The 20,199-nt window shown below is 46.3% G+C and overlaps 1 protein-coding gene and 1 long non-coding RNA gene across 7 annotated transcripts in view; one reads left to right on the top strand and one right to left on the bottom strand.

Moving 5' to 3' along the window:
* Positions 1 to 20,199, top strand: part of Ppp1r16b (protein phosphatase 1 regulatory subunit 16B) — a 103,607-nt gene that overhangs the window by 5,920 nt on the left and 77,488 nt on the right. The gene's annotated exons all lie outside the window — the stretch shown is intronic.
* On the bottom strand, positions 10,893 to 14,898 carry LOC125618992. Its single transcript, XR_007350447.1, has 2 exons — positions 12,354 to 14,898; positions 10,893 to 11,605 (listed from the first exon to the last, which is right to left on the bottom strand). It is a non-coding gene; the product is annotated as an uncharacterized LOC125618992 (long non-coding RNA).

The following is a 20,199-nucleotide window of genomic DNA, read 5'->3' as shown; positions in this document are numbered from 1 at the left end:
GGGGGGGGGGGGGGGGGGGAGATAGAGAAGATCTGAGCCCAAATGTTGTTAATAGTGCCAATCAGCGACTGTCTGATCCATTCAGCCCTGTGTCCCCAGTTGCCCAGTGTGATGCTCAGCACCCAGGAGCCCAGGAGACAACCAATATGCATTAAAGGAATGAATGAGGACTTGGAAGGCCTATGTGCCCTGGAGTCCCAGGGGTTTGGCTTACGGGACATTCTGAATGGGCTGAAGAGATTTAGGTGAACCTGAATGACAAACAGCCAGTTGGTAATGCAGGCCAAAGAAATTCAGACCAAGCACTGTCTTCCCACCCCAGGAGGTGTGTGGGGCCTTTTGATCCGGGTCCTTGTTGCAGTCACCTCTGCATTTGCTTATGCAGATGCAGGGCCCACCTTAGCCTGAACAAGTAGGCTGCTGGGGCTGGGGGATGTAGGTGCTGACAAGAAACGCCCTGTCCGCTGGGCCCTTGGGATTTGTCAGGCCGGGTGCAGCTGTGATAGCTTCCTGTTTTTTCCCTTCTGGTGGATTGAAGGAAACCCACTGAATGGCTATTTTTCCACTGCCGTTTACAGCGGTGTGATAGGCCTTGGACTGATGAGGTCAAGCTGTGGCGTGAAATCTGCCTGATGTCTTGTCGCCTGGCCAACAGGAAGAAGGTGCTAGTTTTCTTCTGCTGTTTGATGTCTTCGGATGGCTTTGGGTAGGGAAGCAGGGGTTGAGACTGTGTTTAAAGGCAGGGAGTGTTTTACGCCCAGAATTATAGAGGCCAGCGTTGTCTCTCTCTTTTTCTAAATAATTTATTGGGAAGACTTATTTTAATATGGACTTTGAAATAAATAACTCATTAAAGCAATGGTTCCCTCTGAGCCTCGGGCTGGTTGCTGAGCATGAATCTGGCTATTGAAAAGAATACGCTGTTTTTTCAGGTCTCTGTAGGAGTTTGAAGGACAAGATTGGTCCCCATTAGATGTGCACATCGGTTAGAATTTATGCAGATGAGGGGAAGGGGTTGGGATGCATGCCTGGAGTGTATGCCTCAAACCCTGAGGTTCCTCTTAGAATGCAGAGTGTACTCAGGGGGGCTGAGGACAGAGCTTCTGTGTTTCTAGTAGGTTCCCAGGGTGCCATCCCTCTGGTCTGTGAACTGCACTTTGAGTAGCAGCAAGCTGGAGAACTCTAAGCCTACAGGTGAGGGTCCCTGGTGTGACCCACTCAAGCACAAAAGCAAATTCAGCCTGTGTGCCTGTTTGCACAGCCATCTGCTCTGCTGGCTGGCTTGCAGAGTCGCAGATGTTTACTGCACCTCTTTGCTGTGTGCCCAGACCTAGGACCAGACGGGATGCTTGGCCTCAGGGAGCAGCTGAAACAGCCAGCACTTGTGTGATGAGCTCTAGTGCTTCCGAAAACATGTGTCCAGGAACACACTGTTCCTAGGTCAACTGGTCACCTGGGGCTTTTGTTAAAAATACAGATCCCTGGGCCCTAGCCCAGCCTACCTGCGTCAGAATCAGCCAATGTGGGGGAATCTGTTTGTTTAAAAAGGTGTGCCAGGTGACTCTGATTCACATGGTGGAGGAGAAGGTGGGAGGAAGAACTGGCACCAAGCACTGGTTAATTGCTCAGCAGGACTGGGCTAGGGTTGAAGAGCTAGGTACTGCCCAAGGGTACTGGGCTAAGGGAGAAGCTAAAACCCAGCCTGTGCTCCACTGGCCAAGCTCCACCCCCTGCAGGATTGCCTCTGCCTGGAGGGAAGGGTGAACTTTTCTTAATATTAGTAATAATCATTAACATTTGGTACTTATTATGAGCACTGTCTATTTAACTCTTTTAATTCTCCTGGCAAATCAGGTGGCATTATTCCCACCCTAATTACTATTGCACAGGAAAGTGAGGCATAGAGAGGTTCAAGGACATCCCCAAGGTCATACAGTCAGGACTTGAATCAAGCACCTCTGGCTTCAAGGCCCTTGCCCTTAATTATTTCACTTTCTGGTTTTTCTTTGCACAGAAATGCTGCCTTTTCTCTGTGGGGTTGTCCCTCCTCTCAGGGAGTGCCTTTTTTTTTTTTTTTTTTTTTTTTTGGTACCAGGGATTAAACCCAGTGTTTAACCACTGAGTCACATCTGCAGACTGTTTTTACTTCTTATTTTGAAAGAGGGCCTCACTAAAGTGCTCAGGGCCTTGCTAAGTTGCTGAGGCTGCCTTGAACTTGCCATCTTCCTGCCTCAGCCTCCTGAGTCACTGGGATTACAGGTGTGCACCACCATGCCTGGCTGGCAGTGATTTTTTTTGTAGTCCTTCCTTCAGATGGGAGAGGGAGGCTAGAAGTGACCCTGACTGGCTTTGGAGTCAGACCTGGGTTCAATTACTGTCTCCACCACTTACTGCAATCTTGAGAAGTCACTTGCTTAACTTCAGTTGCTGAACTCCGGTTTCCCCAGGTGTAAAACAGGATGGACAGCAGTACAATGATATGGATACAATGAAGCAGGTAGTCTTTGCTTGTGGTGTAAGATGTACTTGCTATGTATCAACTATTACTATTGCATTATTATCTTTAAAGTCAGCTTCTGGGAGTAATAGATGGCCATAGAGCAGAAGGGACAAGTGAGCAGAGCCCTGTGTCATTACATTCCCAGGGGCGGGGTCAGCTGAGTTGTTTACCAGGTTACTTATAGCCATCACTTACCTGGGCATCCCCAGTGTCTGGGCCAGGCTGGGGAGTTCTCAGAATTTCTTGGTTCAGTGTCTTCATCAGAACTGGTTTTATTTGCTGTCATCCAGTTGCAAGTAAAAGGTACACATATTGACATTCTCTTCAGGATTGTTGGCTCTTGTTGGTGACTTTCCATGTCTCGAGGGTCCCGTTAGAACTATTGCTGTCCTCAGCTCACCTGTAGGCAGGAACATTACCTATAGCCTTATTAGGAAATATGGAAGACTTTCCCCAAAATGTCATTTGTTTGTTTCCTTTGACATGAAATCAAGCTTTTGTTTTCTTATTGCTATGTTTTATGCATTTTAATTATAAAAAGAAAACAAGCACATCATAAAAAATTCACACAGTACAGAAAAGTGGAAAATGGAAAGTAAAATTTCCCTGTCTTCCCCAGCCACTCAAACCCTTCCCCAGACAAAATCCCTCAATGTTTTCTGTATCTTTCCATAAATTTCAGATGCATATACAAACTCATATCCATTTGCATATTTATCCCTTTCTCTTTTTAATGCATCTGTGCCACACTCCTCTGAGGCTTCTTTTTTCAACTAATGTATCTGAGCACCTGTCAACACATATGCATAGGCTTGCGTCTTTTTTTTTTTTTTTTTTGGTACTGGGGATTGAAGCCAGGGGCACACTACCACTGAGCCACACCCCCAGCTCCTTTTCACTTTTTATTTTGAGATAGTATGGGGCACAGTGATGTGGATCAAGGTTTTTAATTGCCTTGTGGTTGTGGTGCCCTTGTGCTGGGAACCCCCTGTGCTAAAGTAGAGGTTAAGATTGCCCAGTTGCTATGGTGATGCCCTGCTGGAGGAAAGTCCGTACAAAGGCTCAGAGCTATCAGTCTTGACCTTGAAACTCAGACACTAACTCCCAGGGATAGGAGATTCTGAGCATAACAAGATAACTGTGATGTCTGTCAGTGCTGCGACCTTCAAGCCTGCCTGCTTTGCAGAAACTTTCCCACAAATCACCTTTTGATGATAAAACCTATATAATAAACATGCCGAGACAGCTCTGAGTCACTGTTCTCAACCAGAGATCAGTTTCCCACCTAATCCCAGCTTTCTCTCTTGATGTTTGTGTGTCTTTCTTAATCCCCCATTGCCCCTCCCTGCTATCTGAATTAATGGCTGTTCAGGGGGCAGCGAGATAGGGTCTCACTAAGTTGCCTCAACTGGGCTAGACTTTGAGATCCTCCTGCCTCAGCTTCCTGAGTCAGTGGAATTACAGGGGTGTACCACTACTCCCAGCAGACCTGGAAAGGCTGGGTGGTATTCCAGTGATTTAAAAAAATAAATTAAAATACCATCGTTTACTTTCTTGTCCCTTGCTGAGGTTGAAATAGTTCCTAGTTCTTTCCTAATGCAGATGTATAAGGTTATAAAATCCTCATTTGTGGTATGATTTTATCCATAAGGAAAATTTATTACAGTTGAAACTGGGTCAGATATTGCCAGATTGTCCTCCCAAGAGACCAAACCAATTTCTGTTTCCTCAGTGTGGCTGCCTGTTTCTCATTCTTCTCCAACACTGAGAATTTTTTTTTTTTTTGGTACTGGGGATTGAAGCCAGGGGCACACTACCACTGAGCCACACCCCCAGCTCCTTTTCACTTTTTATTTTGAGATAGTATGGGGCACAGTGATGTGGATCAAGGTTTTTAATTGCCTTGTGGTTGTGGTGCCCTTGTGCTGGGAACCCCCTGTGCTAAAGTAGAGGTTAAGATTGCCCAGTTGCTATGGTGATGCCCTGCTGGAGGAAAGTCCGTACAAAGGCTCAGAGCTATCAGTCTTGACCTTGAAACTCAGACACTAACTCCCAGGGATAGGAGATTCTGAGCATAACAAGATAACTGTGATGTCTGTCAGTGCTGCGACCTTCAAGCCTGCCTGCTTTGCAGAAACTTTCCCACAAATCACCTTTTGATGATAAAACCTATATAATAAACATGCCGAGACAGCTCTGAGTCACTGTTCTCAACCAGAGATCAGTTTCCCACCTAATCCCAGCTTTCTCTCTTGATGTTTGTGTGTCTTTCTTAATCCCCCATTGCCCCTCCCTGCTATCTGAATTAATGGCTGTTCAGGGGGCAGCGAGATAGGGTCTCACTAAGTTGCCTCAACTGGGCTAGACTTTGAGATCCTCCTGCCTCAGCTTCCTGAGTCAGTGGAATTACAGGGGTGTACCACTACTCCCAGCAGACCTGGAAAGGCTGGGTGGTATTCCAGTGATTTAAAAAAATAAATTAAAATACCATCGTTTACTTTCTTGTCCCTTGCTGAGGTTGAAATAGTTCCTAGTTCTTTCCTAATGCAGATGTATAAGGTTATAAAATCCTCATTTGTGGTATGATTTTATCCATAAGGAAAATTTATTACAGTTGAAACTGGGTCAGATATTGCCAGATTGTCCTCCCAAGAGACCAAACCAATTTCTGTTTCCTCAGTGTGGCTGCCTGTTTCTCATTCTTCTCCAACACTGAGAATTTTTTTTTTTTTGGTACTGGGGATGGAATTCAAGGCACATTACTATTGACATTGAGCCACATCTCCAGCCCTTTTTATTTTTTATTTTTAGACAGGGTCTTGCTAAGTTGCCTGGGCTGACCTGGAACTTGAGATCCTCCTGCCTCAGCCTCCTGAGTTACTGAAATTACAGGAGTGTACTACCATGCTTGGCTCCAACACTGAGCATTAAGGAAGCTTAATTTTTGCCAGCCTGATAGGTACAGGTTGAGTATCCTGTATCTGAAAGACTTGGAAGCATTTTTTTTCCCTTTCAGATTTTGGTGTGTTTTCATATATGTCCTTAGTGAAATATCTTGGGGGATGGGACCCAAATTCCAACACAAAATTCAATTATGTTTCACATATACCTTAGGTTCATAGATTCTTTGACACATTGTTTTTAGTGTGCCTGCATATTGGCTGTGACCTGTCACATGATGTCATGTAGAATTTTCCACTTATGGTGTCAGGTTGGTACTCCCAAAGTTTCAGATGTTGGAGTATTTTGAATTTAAAATATTTGGATTCGGGATGCTCAACCTGCATAGAAGAGAACATTTCTGAGTCAGATTCTACAGTAATTCAGATTTTATCATGTCCCTATATAAAGATTGTTAAATATTCAAGATCTACATTTTATCTGGTCTTGTGCTTTGTATTGGAGATAAAAATTAAATTAAACCAGTCCTGGTCCTCACGTTGATCCCATCTCCTGGAGTCGGCAGAAACGTGGATGAATAAAACAAGAGCACATCAGCGTGGTTGGCCTTGTGCAGGAAGAAGGCATAAGCCAGCGGTCTGATGAACCCCCTCTTAATGAACATTGCAACGATTCCATAAAATACAGCATGCACCATGTCCTGGAATGCATTGGGTCAGGGGCACTTAAAATTCTCAGAAGAAAACAACTTGATTAGAGGCAGAAAAGTGGCACCACTCGCTGGTGGGAAGAGGCGAGGTGAGAAGTTAGGGAGTCTGAGTAATTTTAAAATAGCCTCTTTGGTGGTTTCCATGTTTATTGAGGTAGTTTGTTGGAGAGCGCCTGTGCAGACACCCAGCCCAGTTTGTAGTGGGTGTGGTTACTGATCACTTACACCTGGGCAGAGCTAGCCCAGGACAGGGAGCAAGAGATCAGGGGCTGGCTTTAAAAATCCACAGCTTTGGGGCTGGGGTTGTGGCTCAGTGGTAAAGAGCTCACCTAGCATGTGCGAGATGCTGGGTTCGATCCTCAGCACCACATAAAAATAAGTAAAATAAAGATATTGTGTCCAACTACAACTAAAAAAATATGAAAAAAAAAAAAAATCCACAGCCTTGGGGCCCATGGAGGTTGCACATGGGTGACATAAACATGCTGCTTACCCCAGGAGTTACAAGGAGATGTGCCTGTCGTAGAGCAGATGCACAGGATGGGTGCTGTATGAATAAGCAAGCCTGAGATCTATCTACGCCTTGTAAGGAAATAGGTCCATTTAGAAAAGGATCTGATAGCTGATCTAACCACTTAGTTGGGACCAACCTATCCCATACATCTCTTCGTTCACTTGGGACATCTTAAGAGCAACACAAGGCAAGGAGCCCTTGAGAATATCAACTGAGACAGGGCTATGGAATGAGCCCAACCATTACTTTCATAACAAATCCCAGAGGCAGGGATACACGGAACCAGTTGTGGAGATGCAGAGGGAAGAGAGGGTGAGCCAGGGCATCCCTACTCTATCTGCCTGTGGAAGGGAAGTTAGCGGTCTACCTTCTCTCCCCCATCATCCAGATCTGTTCTGTCTGGTTTGATGCTACCGCACTTGTTCCAAGCTGAAGGGCCACTTCCTGGCCTTGGGACTGTGGGATGATCTTAGTGAATTTTTAGTCTCACACCCTCCTGTCCACTCTCTCCCATTTATTGGATACCTCCTCTGTGCTGGGTGGCTCTGTGATGGTAATGAAGAGTGAATAGCAAGTATCCCTTGTCTTCCAAGAGCAGGCAGTCAAATGGAGGAGGCAGTCTAAAGCCAACACTTACTCAACTGAGCATTAAGTGTCCCTGTAGAGATGTGGCCAAATGCCTTGGAACTAGAGAGAGGAACTAGAGAGGGCAAATAAAGAAGAGTTCAGAGGAAATATAGAGTAGTGAGAGCTGGGCATGGTGGTACACGCCTGTAGTCCCACCGACTCAGAAGGCTGAGGCAGGAGGATTGCAAGTTCAAAGCCAGCCTGGGCCACTTAGCGGGGCCCTGTCTCAAAATAAAAAAAATAATTGGGAGTGTAGCTCAGAGGTAGAGTGTTCCTGAGTTCAATTCCCAGCACCCCCAAAATAAATAAAGTAAAATAAAGAGCAATGAGACAACATTGTCTGAATGAGGCAGGGTGAGTCAAGTGCCTGGAACGTACTTAGGATGGAAATTGTCAGGACAGCACTGAAGTCAGCTCTCAGGGAGCATGGAGCCTTTTCCAGGTGGAGTGAAAGCAGGGTGTTGCCACCCCACGGAACCGCACGTGTGGGGACGGAGGTGAGTGTGGTGTAGAGAACCGCATGGGCTCTGTGTAGCTGGACCTGGGGTCCAACCCTAGACCTGCCGCTTCCTGGCTGTGACTTTGGGTGTGTTAATCTGAGCCTTCCTTTCCTATCTGTCAAGTGGGGATAATGGTGATGGTTTTTAAGACTCGTTGTGGGGATGGCCGTAGGGTTCCTGGTACATTGTAGAGTCTCAGCAGATGCTGGTACCATTGCGCAGGTGGGAGCCATCAGGCCTGTTCAGCGTTGCTGGAAAATCGGGTACTTATGGGTTGGAGGTGGGGGGAGCAAGGCTAGGATGGCCAGGCAGAAAGAGGAAATGTCAAGGCCAGAGGCTGGGCGGTCTGGACTTTAGGCTGAGGGCTCGAGCTTGACTCCAACAGGTAGTGGGAGCCATCACATCTCCCCAAAAGGGAAATACAGAATCAGACTCAGCCTAGGAAGGTGAACTCTGCCAGCTGTGTGGATGATGGGCTGAGACAGAGGCAAGCAAACGACTTTGGAAACTGGGGCATCCGCATTCTTGTGTTGGCAACTCACAGTTCCCATTAGCAAATAAAGGCTCTGTGAAGTCCTGCAGCCAAGAACTGACTGGAGAGCAGTTTGGGTGGTGGCTAAGGAGCAGGGACTTCAGGGTCAAAGCCAATCTGGACTTGAACCCTACCCCTGTCTGAGGGTCCCACCCTGTTGCTCTCTGGCTGTGTGCCTTGGGCAGTGACTTAACCTCACTGAGCTTCCTTTTGAAATGGGAGTCAACGGTACCTGTCGTGTAGACTTGTTGGGAAGGTTAAATGGGATAGTGTAGATAAAGCACTTTGCCCACTCTTGGAATGCAGTAAATGTTCAATAAAAGTTAATAATTATAATGGTGAAATATATCACCCATTTTTCCATGGAAGGCCTGTTATAGTTGTCTCCCGGTGTTTTCCAGAAAACATCCTGATTTAGGTTTTCTGGAGAAGCAGCAGCATATTCTGCTCCAAGAAATAGTGAGGAGGGTTGCCAAGTTCTGACACAGTGGTTCTTGGATGCACATCAGACCCACCTGGGGGAGCTGTTAGAATCGTCGATTCCTGGCTGCACACCAGACCAATTAAACCAAATTCTGTCCAGGTGGGACCCTCAGACATCAGTATACTTTTTAAAAATTGCAATGATTTACTGTGGAAGAACATATACACGAAGGCACACAAATCCCAAGTAAATGAATTTTTCACAAACAGGGCATGTTCAAGAGACATCCAGCAATCCAGCGGCAGCACTGTGTCCCTTGTCAGTCATGCCCACCTTGAAACTACCAAATACTGTCCTTAAAAAAAAAAAAAGATGATTCTGGTAGCTATGTGGTAGTCTTGCTCTGTGGTCTTCTTGTGTATGCCCAGAATTTCCAGTTGATTCCATGCATAGTCATGTTTGAAACCCTTCTACCTAACATGTGTTTGAAAAGTGTTGGTGGAACTGGAGAATGGGATGTTACACTGTCTGTAGCCAGAGTTTTTTTTTTTTTAATTTTTAATTCTAATTTGTTATATATGACAGCAGAATGCATTACATTTCTTATTACACATATAGAACACAATTTTTAATGTCTCTGGTTGTACACAAAGCAGAGTCACATCATTTGTGTCTTCATACATGTACTTAGGATAAGGATGTCCATCTCATTCCACTGTCTTTCCTACTCCCATGCCCCCTCCCTTCCCCTCCCACCCCTCTGCCCTATCTAGAATTCACCTAATCCTCCCATGCTCCCCACCCCCAACCCAATTATGAATCAGCCTCCTTATATCAGAGAAAACATTTGGTCTTTTGGGATTGGCTAACTTCACTTAGCATCATATTCTCCAACTCCATCCATTTACCTGCAAATGCCATGATTTTATTCTCTTTTAATGCTGAGTAATATTCCATTGTGTATATACACCACATTTTCTTTATCCATTCATCTACTGAAGGTATAGCCAGAGTTTTTGACCTGGCTGATCAGTCAGTGGAAGGTGTTTTGCTGGGAAGGACAGATGTTCAGGCTTATGGAACCTGGCAGGCTGCCCCTCATTCTCGCAGGCTTTACATGGGCTGAATGACTGAGTGATGGAGCTTGAAGCATCACAAAGCTCTGGAAAGAGGACATGTGGGACTTCAATTGTGTGTGTGTGTGTGTGAGTGAGAGAGAGAGAGAGAGAGAGAGAGAGATTGATTAAAAACCTGACAGAGACAGGAAGACACGAGAAATGACCATATAGATGTTGTCAGAGGAGATCTGGTCTTTGGAACCAGAGTTTAGAATTTTATGTCATATTTTTATACCTTGAAGCTTGTCCAGAACATGGCACTTGGAAAAAGCTAAAAAGAGGGATCATTGAAATAAATATTAGGACTATATAACTATCCTGAATGGGAAGCACAATTGACATGGATGCAGAGCAAGGTGTCAGAGAGGATTTAGCTGAATTGATTCATTATTTTGGTTCTTTGTCATTTCTATGTTGTGGCTGAGATTTCCTATCTGTTCACTTATTACAAACATAATTTCTTTTATAGCCTTGAGTGAAGCTATGATGGCTGCTTTGGAATCCTTATCTGTGGATTCTAAGGTCTGGTTTATCTTGAGATAAGTCTTCATTGATGCCTTTTCTCTTGAGTTTGGGTCACATTTCCTATTTTAAAAAATCTGTCTAGTAATTTTAGATTATGTCCTGAAAGTTGAGGATGAGTGAGACTTGAAGAGATTCTGGGTTCTCAGAACATAGTGATTTTTTAAAAAAAATCTAGCTGTTAACTTGAACCAAGTCAAACTCCAAATTCAGTCTCCTTTGGGTGGGACAACATCTGAAATCTTTGTCCAGGTCATTTGACCATAGTTGAACTGCTTGGAGTCTGCCCTGCACATTTACCATTGAGGGAGATTTGGGCACAGTGTTCCCTCAACATATGGGGATACTGTTCTGTGACTCTGTCTTTCAGAGATATCTCTCTTCACTCTCCAGCTTGTGATTACTTGATTTCTATCCTTTAATTGCTCACATGGTGAAAGAGAAGTTTTCTATCCAAGCTTAGCCACTATGTACAACATCCACTGGGGCCTTCTGTCAGGTAAAGAGTTACAAACCTGCAAAAGTTACTTGATGCCATTTTTTTCTTTTTAATGTTGACTTCCTTCCAGTTTGTGCCACTTGTGGTCAAACAAATCTAGTGAATTCCAATAAACTTATTTATTTTTGGCGGGGGAGGGCATGTCTAGAGTTCATAGTAACCATATACAGGAAGGTTGGCCCAGCATGACTAAAGCAGAACCTCTCTGATCAGGAGGTTTGTTCATTCAGGGATCCTGGGAGCCAGCTTCCTTTACTGCCCAGCATGTGGTAGGTGGCGATAAATACTTATCTCTTGACTAAATGAATGAGGTTTCAAATTTACAATGGAAATGCATGAGCAGAGAAAATTGCCAGAAGAAAACCCCCTAACTAATATTCATTGGTGACCCGATTGAAACAGAGAGGGTGTCCAGTGATTTGCTGGTGAAGATGAGACGTTTGGGAGAAGTCAGAATCCCAGATAGCTGAGCGACCTGAGATTGTAACACGGGGAGATAAATTCAATTCCGGTAATAACACCACTTTTGTGGGGTGGGGCTTCTGGCTCATGGAGACTTTATCCTGTTAGAAGGAAAGAAGGGAAGCAGAGGTATGCTTAGCATTCTGTATACCCAAGAGGAGGGAATCAAAGTGAAAGAACTTTGGCTGGAGATCAAAGGGGAGGGACAGAAGTAGTACTGTATCTGCAGTCACCTACAGAGCGCTTCTCCGCATGGTGACCTGCAAGGTCACAGATCCAGCATGCATACTTCAAAACCTGCATATTGGATGAAAACTTCATTGACCAAACTGTAGAGCATCTGGAAACTTCCCGATCTAGTCCACTAATAGTTTCATCTCCCAGAGAGGAGAGAAGGGAGGGCAGGAGCAGTTATGAATCTGGCTCAGGAGCTGGGGGGTGAAGCGAAAGTGCGGAAGTTCTCCTCGGAAAGGAGAGGCTGGCTGTGGGGGCGGGGCCCGCAGGGATTTGGAAGGCGTATTTAATGGAATTTAGAATGAGATACATATATCTCCGGCTCAAGCCTCTAAAAGCAAGGACAGCTCCAACAGTAAGAGAAGTTATGATTTTAATCAGTTTTTCTTACTCTGCATAGATTTTATTTATTTTCCTTCAAGGACTCTTTCTTGCTACCAGTCAGGCTACTGTGGCCCATTTTCCCTGACTTTTTAAAAATTGTGTTTTCAGGGCTGGGATGTGGCTCAAGCGGTAGCGCGCTCGCCTGGTATGCGTGCGGCCGGGGTTCGATCCTCAGCACCACATACAAACAAAGATGTTGTGTCCGCCGAAAGCTAAAAATAAATAAATAAATATTTAAAAAAAAAAAATTGTGTTTTCAAGCAGGAGAGGTATTACTTATGCTTAGTGGATGGCCTGGGCACTGACGCATCACACAGATCCTGGGCTACTCCGACTGCAAACAGCTGGAACACCTGCCCCTACTTACTAGTGCCTTGGCCTCTCTGAGGCTCAGTCTTCTCCTCTTTGAAATGGGGATAATACCTACATTTTTAGAGTTGGTGAAAAGATTCCAGGCAATGTCACATGCACAGCGCTAGATAGGTGGAAGGGACATTGTGCATAAAGCTTTCCTTCTTATCGAACATTCTCTTGTCTCTGGGTTCATTTCATGCACATAGTTTTAAACAATGCTCACCTACAGTTTCATTAGCATACATTTTGCTGTACACACTGGTTTCAGCAAGTATTTTTTCTATTACAAATTGGTTCATCTGGTTTCTTAGCCAAAATGCGTCTTCTCTTTCTGATTGTTAATACTGTGGATTTTCTAAAATCTTGCATTTCTCATGGAAGGTCTTTTAAAAACCCTTGTGGTTCTTTAGAGTTTTTCCTAGTTATTTCTTCTCCTTCTGCTGTAGTGTACGAAGGCTTCAGAGTTAGACCTGGGTTTGAATCACACATCTGCACTCACTGGCTGTAGTTAATTGGAATCAATTTCTGCTTCGATGTCTCCCTTCTCCGTCTCATTCTTCAAATTTAGGACTTTCTCCTTCAAATTGAACTCGATGCTTGCTATTGCCCTTTCCTCCTTGGAATTATCCTCTAAACCTCAGTGAATAATCTCTATGAAAAGTTGAAAAATTCTCACCTCAACTACTTCCTAACTGGCGAAGAATGCCCCTGGCTGATGGAAGGAGAGCCTGGCACCGTGTTGCATGCCTATAAGTGACTCGGGAGGTTGAGGCAGGAAGATCGCAAGTTCAAAACCAGCCTCAGCAACTTAGTGAGACCTTGTCTCAAAATAAAAAATAAAAGGGCTGGGGATGTGGCTCAGTGGTTAGCACCCCTGGGTTCAATCTCTGGTACCAAAAAAAAAAAAAAAAGGGTGGTGGTGGTGGTGGTGGTGAGGAGATGGCTTGCTAGGGATATTTGTGAGGTTCCTGGAGTGGAGAGAGATCTGATCAGGGATCAGACCAGAGGCCCCTTCCTCTTTTATGTTGGTTGTGATGTGGAGCCCAAGATGCTTGGAATTGACAAGACAGTGATCTCTGGATCTAGGTGGCGAGGGGTGGGTCAGCTGGTGGCAGCACTCTGTCCTTCTCCCCTTCATAAGTGGACTTCTTCCAGTTCCTGCCGGCATGGCATCTCCCTCCACTCCAAGGAGAGTGTGGGAGACACGGCAGGCAGCTACAGGGGCTGCCATCCTTTCTTGAGTTGGCTCAGCATATAGCTTCCTAGGAGCTGGGTCCAGTCCCTTTTGCAGGATGGAGCACCAGCTGTTCATTCACCCCCCAACCCCGAGGCAGGTGAGCCTCAGGTGTTCTTGACTGAGGCCACAGTGATTTTGTGGTGTTGTCTGGATGAAATCCTGGGATTTGAGGGGTCTTGCCACTCTGTCTGATAACATTCCAGATGCTTATGTTTAAGACTGGAGTGTTCCAACCCCTGGGGTGAAGGCCAGTACTGAAAGCCAGGTTGAGGGGAACATGATGTAGCGTGCTCACCTCTGCTTCCCACGTCTGTAGCCCTGGCAGACACTGTTAACCCTCACAGCATTCACTTCTGTTACACACATGGCTTCCTGATTCTTCTCCTCCCAGAGCTCCAAGCAGACACCACCAACTTCAGAGCTGACACAGAAGAAAGTTTAGTTAAGGATGTCAGCAGAGGAGACCGAGGCCACTCCAGGCCTAGCCAACGTGAACAGCCACCCCTGTTTACTCACCTTGTGACCCAGGAGGATGTTCTGTGGTCACAGGTGGCCTCCTTTGGAAAATACCCCCACTCCCCTGGGTCTGGAGAAACCACCCTTGCAACCCGACTCCCATTTCCCTGTGCTTAGCTCTTACATAAACTTCTTTGGTTTGGTTTAGCACCTTGACTGAGACTGACACGATCACGTGGGATGTTTGTAGGCATCCTCTCGGCCTTGTGTGTGCCCTTAGTCCTTAGCACCTACGTTCGTCCCCTGCAGCCTTCTCCACACTGGTATTCTTAGCCCACCTCTCTGGGTTGGGTTGGTGGGGGGACATCAGCATGGAGGATGGTGTGGTCCTGGGGTTTTCTTCACCTGTGTGGGCTGTGGTTGTCTTTGAAGTTTTCCTGGAAATGAGCCTGAGAAGGCTGCTTCACCTTCACAGGCAGAACCAATCCAAAATGTCAATCAGTGTCCACTTGGGTCCCTCCAGGTTGTCTTGACTGTTGGTCACCAAATGCCATCTTGCAGTCACGCATGATAGATGCTCACTCCCCATATGATCATCTCTCTCCAGGCCAGAACTGGGGCTCCCTGGTGCAGTCCTGTCTACTACCTGACCTGGATCTTCTCTCTCAGCAAACTCACGAGTAGCCGGGCCAGGCTCTGTGAACTGTTAGCTTTGTTAGATGGTTTCTCCTTGTGCCCGGCTGCTCCTGCTTCTTCATGCTGCCTGTATGTGACCCTGACTCTTCCTCTGCTCCCAATGTGACCCAGGCAGTTCAGACAGAGGGCCTTATTATCCAATCGCTGCGCTTGGTTCTTTTCCTGAGAATGCTCAGGGGTATTAGTTGCTCGGTCACTCTTTGTTCCCTTTGGACTCTTGACTTTTGAATCCTGCCTCCCCTCTCCTACCATAAACACAAAGTCCTGAAAATGGGCTTCAGTGAGCAGTGACAAGCCAGGGCCAAGCCCAGGCTGCCATTCAGAGATCTGAATGAATGAAGCACAGCTGGATAAGCAGAGTTAAGGAGCTGGCCCGCGGGGACCTGAGTCCCACAACTGAGGCCACACGAGGAGGCCTGTGTAGGGTGATAGAAGGTTTGCCCCAGCAGGAATAGGACAGTCAGTGAGAATAGGGTCGGGGGGACAAGGATAATTCCGAATTCAGATATTGGGAGCACCAAGGGCCCCAGAAGTCTCTTTGCTCTTGAGTAAAGCATCATTATGCTGAAAAAATGATTCTGTTATTCAAAGACATGTGTTGTGGGAGGGCGGGGGTGTGTGTCCTTTAGGAGAGAAAGTAGGTCCCAAGTGAGATCAGAGGAGGAGGAGGGCTGGGCTGTTTGTTTTGTTTTCCTTTTCCCCTCGTGCTCAATGGTGCAGGAAACACGAGGAGAAAAGCACTCCCGGCCTTCCCCCAGACAGCTGCCAAGATTGTGCAGGGAAGAATAGCTGAAGAACCAGGAACAAAATCTTAGCATTTTCTTTTAACGGTGTGAACTTTGAAATGCTTTCTGACTCATTTTAAAGTCTCTTCAATTTGAATTCACCTTCCTTCACGTTGTTTTTCTCAAAGCAGTTGGCTCCAGTCCAGAGATGTGTCAGTTAGCGACTCTCCTGGAATTAAGGAGGAACAGGGGGCTGGTGATGTAGTTCAGTGGCGCAGCACTTCCCAGCATGCACAAGGCCCTGGGTTCGATCCCCGGGTGTAGTCCTCGGTGGGCAGGGCTGCTGTGGGAACCCGGCTTTGATCTTTCCATCCTCGCTCAAGGATAGCCCTCTACTTGGGCCTGAAAGGCCAGAAATGGTCATTGCAGAGGGGAGGGGAGGGATCTGGTAATGTGCCCCAGCAAGAGGCCATGCATTTTGCTACAGGCCACAGTTCCTCCTGGGGTCCCTATGCCTGCTACCCTGAAAGTGTCATTGTTCTCTGTTAGGGTGACTTGGGGACATAAGTAAAGGAAAAAAACCAATTCAACTGGCTTAAATAATATAGGAGGTTTTGTTGGTTTGGATAGCCAAAGTGCTGAGGCTCCTTAAAGATCCTGTTTCTCAACTGTCACTCCCAAGTGTTGGTGACATCCAAGATTGGCTTCCAGCAGCAACTGAGCTTCATGCTTCCAGGTCATATAGAGTGGGAAGGGAGAGCATCTGATCGGGGCAACTCAGACTGGGTGCCTGCACCTCAGTCAGTCACGGTGGCTGGGCTCTGCCCATTGGTAATAATAGTAAGTTCTGGCCAATCAGGGCCTGGTATGGAAGGAGGAATGGAAAAATTGCACAGATTCCCACCCAAAGCCGTGCCCTCGTTGTTTCCCCAGAGGCCTCCACATTCCCCAGACAACACTCTGTAATACCTTTTTTTCATAATTTTTTTTTTTGTAGTTGTAGATGGACAGCATGCCTTTGTTTTATTTGTTTCATTTTTATGTGGTGAAGGATCAAACCCAGGGCTTCACACGTGCTAGGCGAGTGCTCTGCCACTGAGCTCCAGCCCCAGCCCTGCAATAGCTTTTTATTTTCGGGTAATGATGAAGCCCACCCCCTGGCTCTACCTCTGCACCGAGTCCTGGTACACTTCCTTGCCTTCCCTAACAAGGGCAGCTGGGTGCAGTGGCACAGGCCTATGATCCCAGATAGATACTTAGGAGGCTGAGGCAGGAGGACTGTACGTTCCAGGTTGGTCTCAGCTACTTAGAGAGACTGTCTCAAAATAAAAAGTAAAAAGAACTGGGGATGTGGTTCAGTGGTGAAGCACCCCTGGGTTCCATCCCCAGTGCAGGGTGGGTGGGGGAAGGGCCAGCCATCTGGAGCTGAGCCTGCGCATCTCTAGAGGTACACTGACTGTTTCTCTCTCTGGGGACAGCAAGGGTCATTTTTGCAGGAAGAGGAATCGAGTTCAGCCTTTGTTAGACAACTGGCTACATCAAGGCTTTGGGGGAAGAGGTGCGGACACCTCCATAGCCCGTTCCTACTTCTCCAAGGGTCAAGTGCCTTGGCCTCAAACTTCCTGTTGGCCACAATCAAGCTATTTTGGTTCATTGCCCAGATGCTGGAAAAATTAGATACCCCACCCAATTTCCCCTGTCCTCTGATTTCTCTTCTCATATCTCACACACTTCCTGGATGACCTCACCTGACCTGGCCTCAGCAGGCCCCTCCCAACTTGCCAGCCCAGTCCCTCGGTGGACTTAGGGTTCTGGACTTATGTCCATTTCTGCAGGATGGTGTCTGGATATTCCCACAACACACTGGGTTTCAAATGTCTGCATACAGCTGGTTTTCCTCCAAACGTGGCCTTCTTGGGGATCCCTGTGGAGTGTTTATATTAGTCTCCCAGGTCTGGGCAGCCTGGACTATGTTTTCATTGCCATCTGGGGCTGTCTCTGGACATGGGGACTGGTGAGCCCAGGCTTCACAAGAAGGCCCCTCCACATCCCACTGGAGCCACAGATTCTGTGGCTGCCCCAGCACCCAGACCAGTGCCCTGTCTCGGGGGCCGCCCAGCAGTACCAGGCAATTCTTTAATTAGACCAAGCAGGGTTTTCTCAGACAGGGGTGGGAGGAGGTGTGTGGGTCTATTGGGGGAAACTAGGTCACCTGAAAACCAGCAGTCAAGAGGGACCTGTCCTGGAGCCCCAGCTCCAGGGAACCCAGAGGGGCAAGATGGGAGGGGCTGGCGGAGAGAGCAAAGTTAGAGAAAAAATATGCTCTGGCCCCTTTTACTGGCCCTTGGGAGACATTGTCCTCACCTTTCTCCAGGGGGCTGGGCGACTGCCCTTATTTCCTTTGCCTAGAGCAGGGAGGGCCTCCTGTCTGCCTGGGGCCCCTGAGGGAGCACTCTGCTGGGACCAGGCCCCAGGCTGAGTGGCTGCTCATTCTCTGTATCCTTGGAGCATGTCACCTGCTCCCTGGTGTCCCTGTTTTGTCATTCATCAGTCAGACAGAGGCTGTGTCTGTCCTGTACCCTGCCGCATCCTCAGCCCTAGCACACTCCAGGCATGTGGTAGATGCCTGATAAATATTTGTCAAGTGACTGGTGAGTTTGTGTGAGGGCTTCTCTTATAAGATTGCTGTCAGGAGACTCCATGGCGAGGCGGGTTTCCCAAATGTCAGTCACTCATAGTTTTTGCCAACACTTAAATACCATCATTATTTAATTTTTCTTTACTACTAACTTGCTAGGTTTAGACTGAAATAGATTTATTTAAAAAGGAAATTTTACATCACTGCCATAAATAAACAGTGACTGGGCAGACAAATCCACAGAAGACAAAACAATGTGATTTCATTTTATCCTGCAAACTGTGGCTGGCCTGGGGCTAGGAGCCTGAGGCCACCTTTTTCTTTGTTTACTAGGGAGACTGGCATGGTTATAAAGATGTGAAGGACTGATTAGCACAAGACTGTCACCTTCTTCTTCAGAAAATCTGGAAGATGAAAAAAGAAGCGGTGCTCGGATGTAATCCCATTTGCCTTGGGAGGCTGAGGCAGAAGGATCACAGGTTCAAGGCCAGCCTTGAACAATTTAGCAAGACTCTGTTTCAAAATTTAAAAAAAAAATAATTATTATAATATGGCTGAAGAGGTAGCTCAGTGGTAAAGTGACTGACATTTGGGAAACCCGCCTCGCCATGGAGTCTCATGACAGCAATCTTATAAGAGAAGCACTCACACAAACTCAATAGTCACTTGACAAATATTTATCAGGCATCTAGAACATCTCCTGGGTTCAATCCCCATTACTGCAAAACCAACAACAACAACAACAACGCCTAAACCAACCAACCAACCAACCAAACAAACAAAACCCCACAGCTTTCTGGGAAGGTCCACATTATATTGATTCTCATTCCCATGCTTTTGATAATTTTCTTGGGATAGATTCTTTTTGTACTCTTAGGGAAGCACTTGACTGAGATGATGGTTGGGGAAAGTCTCTGAAAGGGGTCAAGTGCTTTAGCGGTGTGAATGAATGGTACGATTTTTCTTATCTTTACGCTTGGCATGTTTTTGAGGACCTTCTACCTCATTGGTGATCAGTAATCATGATGAAGAAAGGAATAGCTGTATAGAATTTCAAGGCTGAAAGAAATCTTAGAGAATACTTAGGTCTGCCTGATACCAGTGGCAATTAATCCTTTCGTGGGTGTTGGAGAAGTTGCTACCTCCTGAGAAAGCTGCTGTGTTGAACCGTGAGCACCTGGGGGAAGGGCTTGTTGGACAGCTCTGGAGGCCAGTGTCTATTCTTGGGGTGTACACGACTGCTTCCCTGTCTCCTTGTCCTGTTCTGTGCTGGGGAGACTAATAATACCGTGTAGTGGTGAATTGAACACTTGAATTCCATCTAAAAAAGTAGACAAAATATGAATCTAAATGGCTAAAATACAAGCCAGTGACCATATTGCACACTGACTGTGGAACTAGATTTCTTAGACATTGCTGGAGGGAACAAATTCCTCTGAAGAGGAGTTTGGCTGTTTCTTTTTAAATTCAGTTTGCAATTACCAGACGACCCAACAGCTGTTCCCTGGGGAAATGAAAACTTGTTCACTCAAAACCCTGTGCATGAATGTATGAGCCCCAAACTGGAAACAAACCAGATGTTCTTCAAGGGATGAATGGTTAAACAAATTAGGGTATATCCATCTCTAAAATGGAATCCGACTTAGCAACCAAAGAAAGTGAACTATGAATACATGCAACAACTTGAATGAATCTCAAACAAGTAGTGCTGAGTGTAAGAAGCAGACCCCTAAAGGCTACCTGCTGTTTCTATTTATGTAATATACTTTGAAATGACAAAGTTATAGAGATGGACAACAGATTAGTGATTGCCACAAGCAGGGACAGGAGTGGGTTGGGTGCTTAGAAAAGGAGATGGGGGATCGACAGAGACATCCTTGTAACCCTGGAGCTGTTTGTACCCTAAGGGGACAAACACACATTCAAAAAGTACAGTAAGGGGCTGGGGTTGGGGCTGGGGTAGAGCACTCACTTAGCACGTGTGAGGCGCTGGGTTCGATCCTCAGCACCACATCAAAGTAAATAAATAAAATAAAGGTAGTGTGTCCAACTACAACTAAAAAAAATATTTTAGCAAAAATATGGGTAAGCTGAGGAAATCTGAATGAGATCAGTGGATTGGATCAATGTCAGGTTCCTGGCTGTGACCCTGTACGGTAGTTTTTGA

The sequence above is a fragment of the Marmota marmota genome, unplaced genomic scaffold (genome assembly GCF_001458135.2).
Source record: "Marmota marmota marmota unplaced genomic scaffold, marMar, whole genome shotgun sequence".
In the NCBI taxonomy this organism is placed as follows: Eukaryota; Metazoa; Chordata; class Mammalia; order Rodentia; family Sciuridae; genus Marmota; species Marmota marmota.
This window is presented reverse-complemented; position numbering and strand designations above follow the sequence as displayed.